Below are 8,008 nucleotides of genomic sequence, written 5' to 3' on the forward strand. Positions count from 1 at the left end.
AGTAACAAAATCAATTATGAGAGTACTGGATTATAAACCAAATAAATAAAACAAATATCCATGAGTCCATACTTATGTAAATAATGAATGCATAAATAAATAAGAAGTTATTTGTAAGATATAGCTTTCTTACAGAAGAGTGCTATTAATAAGTGAGGAAGGAGGGACTTCCCTGGTGGCGCAGTGGTTAAGAAGCCACTTGCCAGTGCAGGGGACACAGTTTTGATCCCTGATTCAGGAAGATCCCACGTGCCTCGGAGCAACGAAGCCGTGTGCCACAGCTACTGAGCCTGTGCTCTAGAACCCTTGAGCCACAACTATTGAGCCCACATGCCGCAACTACCGAAGCCCGGGTGCCTAGAGCCTATGCTCCGCAACAAGAGAAGCCACTGCAATGAGGAGCCTGCACACCACAATGAAGAGTAGACCCTATTCACCACAACAAGACAAAGCCCAAGCGCAGCAACGAAGACCCAATGCAGCCAATAAATAAATAAATTTATGTTTTAAAAAAAGTGAGGAATGGACTTCCTAGGTGGCGCAAAGGGTAAGAATCTGCCTGCCAATGCAGGGGACACAGGTTCGATCCCTGCCCCAGGAAGATACCACATGCCGCAGAGCAACTAAGCCCATGCGCCACAACTATTGAGCCTGCACTCTAGAGCCCGTGAGTCACAACTATTGAGCCCATGTGCCGCAACTACTGAAGCCCACGTGCCTAGAGCCCGTGCTCTGCAACGAGAGGCCACCGCAATGAGAAGCCCACGCACCACAAGGAGAAGCCCCCACTCGCCACAACTAGAGAAAGCCCATGTGCCGCAACAAAGACCCAACACAGCCAATTAAATAAATAAATAAATAAATAAATCTATTTTTAAAAAAGTGAGGAAGGAATGACAGAAAGAGAAAAGCACCATTAGAACTCCATAGTAACAACTGCTACAGGCAAGATTCATAGATAAATGCAAAAACTAGTGGATGAAACTTTAAAGAGAAACAGGATATATCAAAGTATTTCCTGCAAATATTTATTAGTTACTGTGGTGGTTTTTAATGTATGTCCACAAATTCTTTGACACACCTCCCTCCACGAGGTGAAGCTTAATTTCTCTTTCTTTGAATGTGGGCTGAACTTAGTGATCATTTTTAATGAATAGCATATGGAAAGAGAAAAATGGTAACTTTACAGTACAGGCACTACCTTAACCAAGTGATCAAGGTTAAAATCACTAGTGGTAAGTCATGTTGATATCATGTACCCCCTGATATAATGCAGTGAGAAGGCCTCTTCACTTTGGTCTTCTTCCTAAAAATCTGTAACAAAAGAAGTGTCAAGGTCATGAAAGACAAAGAAAGGCTGAGAAACCGTCAGAGGTTAGAGGACACTAAGGTAACATGACAATTTAGTTTAGTAATATGGTGTCTTGGATTGAAACCTAGAGCAGAAAAAGGACATTAGTGGAACATTAGGGGAAACTGGGTGAAGGGTATATGGGAAATCTTTGCACTATCTTTGCATCTCCTCTGTAAATCTAAAATTATTTTCAAATAAAATGTTTTAAAAATTAATCTTCTACTTGATTAACATTTAACTGAAGATCAGAACCTGAAATTAAAAGAACTGAAGACCAAGATGTGAGGCCTATGGACAAGAACCAAGAGAAGCTGAAATCTCACAGGATCAGCTAGTAGAATATACCGTTAAGGAAGTCCTCAGGGATGGCAAAGGAAGGAAGGAAGGGTGAACTTAAATAACATACACTAGATAATTAGGCATTGGATAGTATAGCATTAATTAAATGGGAAATTAAATTCCTATCTTCTGTGGAGAAATGTGCAGGGCAATGGCAGAACAGAAGCAGCTGTGACCTTGCGTAAATAATATGAAAAGCCTTGGGTATATAATGCCTATCCATCTGACTACTTCAACAGCAGAAAGCTTTTCAATACAGGGCCATTGATCATAAAGGAGAAAAAATTACCTTGTATGATTTATAAGTAAATTTGGAGTTATTAGGGGAAATATCAAACATTTAACTTCCCTGCTTTTAAAGACAAAAAGTAACAAATAACTTTAGTAAATACTAGAATGAATATTCTTATTTACATGTCAATATTACTTCAGGTTCATACAGTAATGAGGTAATAAAGAAAAATTTATGAGACAGAGGAGGAGAGGTGATCCAGGAAGATGAAGAAGGAAGGAGAAAAAAATAAGAGAATGAAGCCGAGACTGTCTCAAACCAAAGGAATATAGAGCCAGAGACAAAAAAGAGGGATGAGAAATAACAAATATTGCCTGCCTGCCCTGATTCTCATATTTATCCTAGCTTCCAAATCAAGTCCTCTTGATTATACAATTACAATCCACTGCAGCAAATGATCAATGTTTTTACTGAAAGTTAGCCACATGCTGAGCACAGTGCAAAATGTACAAGTACTCATTGCCCTATTCTACTCTCTCCACCAAAATCATCCAGTTGTCCAAAACCCTTTCTTCATCCTCCATGTGAGCTCTTTCACCTAAAATTAAGCCCTCATCTCCAAACTCCTCTACCTGTCCTGTACCTAAGGTTGAAAATCTAGATATCCCACTACAAAAAAACATATTCATATATTCATAGACTACCTCTGGAAGGACACAGAAAAGTGGTTGTCTCTTGGAGAAATGACATTAGAGAAATGAGATTTACTTTTCACTATATAATCTTTTATGCTCTTTAAAGGTTTTACCAAAGGGAGGTAACACCTAGTCAAAACAAAACAAATCAAAGCAAAAAAATCAAAAGAAATTTAGCACTCTTACCAAATAGAATATGCCCACCTCATCTCTCATCTCTATCCATCTTCTCTATCATAGCCACTAATTTTCTTTACTACACTATCACCAAAAACATCATAAACAAAATCCTAAGCACCTAAATACCAATGGAGTGCTTAAATCTTCTAACCTTTACAGATGCCTTATAGTTAGTAGGCAATTCAATAAATACTTGTCAAACAAATAAACAGTTTCTCTTAAGGCATGCTCTTCCCTTTCAAAATGTCCCTTCCCCCACCTCCCATTTCAGCGTGCAGGTTTCCATTCAGGTGAGAATGCACCTGGTAGGACATCAAGACTGCCATTCATTATTGAAAGTCTCCATCATCTATGTACACAATTGTATTAATAGCAAAATTGGTAAAGTTGATTTGAAAGATATTTAACTTTGGAATATTTACAAGTCAGACGAAACTAAGCTGAGAGCCAGATTTGACATTTTCCCTAGGAACTGTGTGAATGAATCTTTCAATATCAGAATGAATTCATGTAGTTAAGAGTACATGCATAAAAACAGCAAATGTAACCAAAGCAATGCTTCTTTTCTGACCTTGGTACCCTTTTCTATCCATTTGTAGCTGCCCTGCATTATGTGGTCTGCAAAGATTCTCATCTTTGAGATCTTATATCATATTTCATTGATTCTAAGACACTCATTTTTTGGACACTTTAACATCTCTGAAATTGGGATTTTATCTTAAAACTGATCATATCTTTGAACTGTCAGCCAGGCAGCAGTCATGACATAGTTGTCATTGACTGCATACATGAGAACTTTAAAAGGGCCAACATCAAACTTGCAGAATGGATACTAGTACTTGGAAGAAAACATGGTGAACAATGCCGGAGCACTCTTTTCTCTGGGAACCAAATGGCTAAGGAGACAGGGTGGGAAAGGTGGTGACTCAGATGTGTTAGGAACCTTTTCAAAGCTGGAGACAAAAACAGATCAGCTGTATATAACTGCAAAGCCAACTTATGAGCCCAATACTAATACCTTTTAGGCGGTTTTGGTTTTTTTTTTTTTTGGCACACGGGCTTAGTTGCTCCGCGGCATGTGGGATCTTCCTGGAACAGGGATCAAACTCATGTCCTCCACATTGGCAGGCAGACTCCCAACCACTGTGCCACCTAGGAAGCCCAAGTGGTTTTGGTTTTAATTGATTCTTTTAAGAAATGCTATGTTGGGACTTCCCTGGTGGCACAGTGGTTAAGAATCCACCTGCCAATGCAGGGGACACGGGTTCAATCCCTGGGCCCGGAAGCTCTTACATGCCTCGGAGCAAACTAAGCCCGTGCGCCACAACTACTGAGCCTGTGCTCTAGAGCCTGAGAGCCACAACTAACGAGCCCACACTCTGCAACTATTGAAGCCTGCGTGCCTAGAGCCCATGCTCCACAACAAGAGAAGCCATCGCAATGAGAAGCCCACGTGCAGCAACAAAGACCCAACGCAGCCAAAAATAAATACATAAATGAGTTAAAAAAAAAAAAAAATCTGGTGAGAGATGATCTAAAACCAGATCTTAAAAAAAAAAAAAAAAAGAAAGAAATGCTATGTCACTAACAGTATTGATGGCACAAAGGAAGATGTTGTGGGGATAAACACAGACACCGATGATTCCCAGTCAAAAAATGATTTGGATGAGGCAAAAATGTTAAATCTGTCTTAACAATATTTTAACCAGTTAATCTTATTTATATTTTCCTTTTTATTAGGCATGAGAGTGATACATAATAAAAATAACCACCTAAGTCAAAGAGTTCAGTAGGCATAAAGTAAAAATTCTAAGTGAAGAAAAGCATAGTTTTGTTGGCAATGTTGTTCTTGCTTAGTGGTACATTAAAAATAGCTTTACAATGGGTGGCATCATCAATTATATGAAATATGGTATACCAAACAACTTGAATTTATCTTTAATAATGTAGTACAGATATATAATTTGTCAAAATATTTAAAAGCCATACAGATATTTCTGGCCTATCAATATGACAATATCAAGTGCCAGAAATTCAGGGATACAAAGAGCCCTGCTCTGAATCTGGATACAAATGGCATTTCTTAAGCTGCACTGGTCTAAAATAGACTAGTGCAGTGCTTCCCAAACTTTACTACATATGAGAATCACCTGGAGAGCTTGTTAAAAACACAGATCCCGGGACTTCCCTGGTGGCACAGTGGTTAAGAATATACCTGCCAATGCAGGGGGACACGGGTTCAATCCCTGGTCCGGGAAGATCCCACATGCCGAGGAGCAACTAAGCCTGTGCGTCACATGAGCCCATGAGCTGCAAATGCTGAAGCCCGCGCGCACCTAGAGTCGGTGCTCTGGAACAAGAGAAGCCACCAAAATGAGAGGCCCACACACTGCAACAAAGAGTAGCCCCTGCTTGCCGAAACTAGAGAAAAACCCGTGCGCAGCAGCAAAGATCCAATGCAGTCATAAATAAATAAATACACAAATAAGTAAATAAATAAAAACAAATCCCTGGGCTCATTGCAGACATTCTGATACAGCAAGATCTACGGTGGGGCCTGAGGATTTACATTTCTAACAAGCTCCCAGGTGATGCTGATGATGCAAACGACAGATTCACAGATGACACTTTAAGTACTAGTTTTTATACTGCCTTTGCCTCATTCAAGACCAACCTTGGACCTTAATACTCAAGCTAGTTCTGATAAATAGTTCTTTCCTTTCGCTATTGATTCAAACAACTAGAGTTTGCACTCTGTATCAGGCACCATGCCTGGGGCTGGATATATCAAAAAGAAAAAAAAGTCACAGGATTAGATGCCACAATCAAGGTTTATATTGCAGGAATCCTTTTCTCTACCTCTTAGCATTTGAAACCAACGCTGTCTGTGTTAACCAACTACAGAAGATAACAGGTTATTCTACTCTAGATGAACTGTTACATAGTGTGTTTTGTCTCAACATACCTATCTCTCGAGCAAGGATAATACTGCTGAGGCGTATCGGTTGGGTAGATTCAGCAATGAGCACAGCTTTTTGGGAACATAAGGTGCCATTTTCATATAAAGGCTCAACAGTTACTGCATCATGATGGGTGGAATGCCTGCCAGAATAAAATACTTAAGAATATGAAATAAGAATGTGGGTTAAAATTAACTTTTGGTGTAACATAGATTCTTATAGTTTTTCCATGTTACATACTACCCGGTATATATAAATGATTCTTTAAAGTAGAAATATTGGTTAGAGACACAAGATTTAAGCGGGAGAGACTGATCAGAACATTTTCCAGTGGTCCCTTGTGCCAAGTTACATTCCTCCCTCAATATTTAAAATAAGATTTTTACATTCTTCCCTCAGTATGTAAAAGTAGGAATGATGTTGTTTTTTCCAATGAGAAACCTGGCTTCTCATACTCTGAGGAAAGAATTTCCTCCGATCCTAGAAACTGGGCTACTGCTATCTAAGGTGGAAATGTTGCCTAAATTATGAGGTGTTAGTCCAACTCAAAATACAATTTAAAAAATCATTGCTCTGGGGCCTCAGCAGCAACTGGCATCAGAGTGATGGAAACCCAAGCTTACAGAGTTTTAATAAATTTGTCGAGATTTGAAAAAAAATCATTAATATTTTTGGATGGATGGAAGGAGTGGCTTTCAATGCTAGATAAATACCTTCCATCATCCTCTCAGTAAGGAAATAATCACACTGGATCATCATATAAGCCTGATTCCCTTATACTTCCTCATAAAGTGGGAGGCGAACTTCTTACACTCTAGACAAACCTTAGTACTTCTCTTAAGTGATGGTAAAGGGAAATCTACTCCATTTAGGATAAGCCCTCTGACAACTTTGGAGCCCACTTCAGTTAGGTCCCCTCGCACCTTAGGAAACCATACAACCTATGGTTGGGTCCTCCCACACCAGAAAATCATCTTTCCATCCTCAGTCAGAAAGTCATCCCCCCAGAGTTGATTACCCCAAAGTTGAGTGTACACTTAAAGAGAGTACTCTCATATAAGGGAGGAAACATATATTACAGGCAGATCTCATCTCCACCCAAAATACATCTTCTCATATTACAAGAAGTTTATACTTCATGGTGTGTATGCCTCAATTCACTCACCTGTAAAATGGGAATAATAGTACTTACTTCACACGACTGTAAAAACTGCTAATACATGCAAAGTTCTTAGTTACGTATGCAATAATTAGTTGTGCTTTTACACTGAAAACCCCACCTTATTTAGTTTGTGGAGAATTCACACCCTAAGCCTCTCTAGCCTCTCAGTAAATTTCCTCAGACGTTGGGAATTCCCTTTCACTGTTTACAGTGAAAGTTCTTCGCATTGGGTAGCCATCAATGTGCGAGGCCTCCAACACAGGGCTTCCTTGTGTCCTGGTGGCTGTTCACACAGTGACCACCCCTCCCAGCAGCACACAATGAGAAGGCCAGCCTCACACCTTAACTGCTTATATAAGAACCCACACATAAGCTGAAGACATCCCACACGAGGACAGGCCACATCAGAAGGGCTGCCCACTCCACGCCCACTGACACCCCACCCCCAACCCCTACAGGCAAGGCTCTTCAGGTCGAGCGACCACACAGCACTCCGGTGGTGTCTTCCGTTGCGTGAACTCCTCCCACTCCTCCTGGGTGGCGTGGGGGTGCATACGCCCGTGATCCCCCACCCCTCACCAAGTGTAGCAGCCCCGCTCTGCCTCCAGCAGGAAAGGAACCCGGCCTGGCTCCCGGCCAAAGGGTAGCAACACCTGTGGCACATTAAGTTTGTTGGCCAGGGTCCCAAGCAAAAAGAGAAGCACCAACAGGAAGCGCTGTAGAGGCAAGCGGAACAGCCCGAGGCCTCGGGGCTCTGGTGACCCAACAGCAGTCATGGCAACCGCCAGCTCCAGCTCTCGGTTCCCGCTCAACTACAGCCTTGCCCTCAGCCGCAACATCAGCCAATCCGCAGCCGTGGCGTCAGCAGGAGGCGGGCCCTCCCTCTTTCTGCTGGGAATTATGGGAGTGTTTTCATCAAGCGCTCAAGCAGGCCTTCCTGGAAACTTCAAGGCGTAGATCTGGCTACCCCGCTTAAAGGGCTACTTTCTTAAATACTGGGGGGCAGATTTTTTCAATAGTAAAGAACAAGCAGAACAGTCTAAAAAGATAATCTCCTCCTGTTAAATGTCTCCTTCTGTTGCCTAC

This window comes from Hippopotamus amphibius, chromosome 1 (genome assembly GCF_030028045.1).
Source record: "Hippopotamus amphibius kiboko isolate mHipAmp2 chromosome 1, mHipAmp2.hap2, whole genome shotgun sequence".
NCBI lineage: Eukaryota > Metazoa > Chordata > Mammalia > Artiodactyla > Hippopotamidae > Hippopotamus > Hippopotamus amphibius.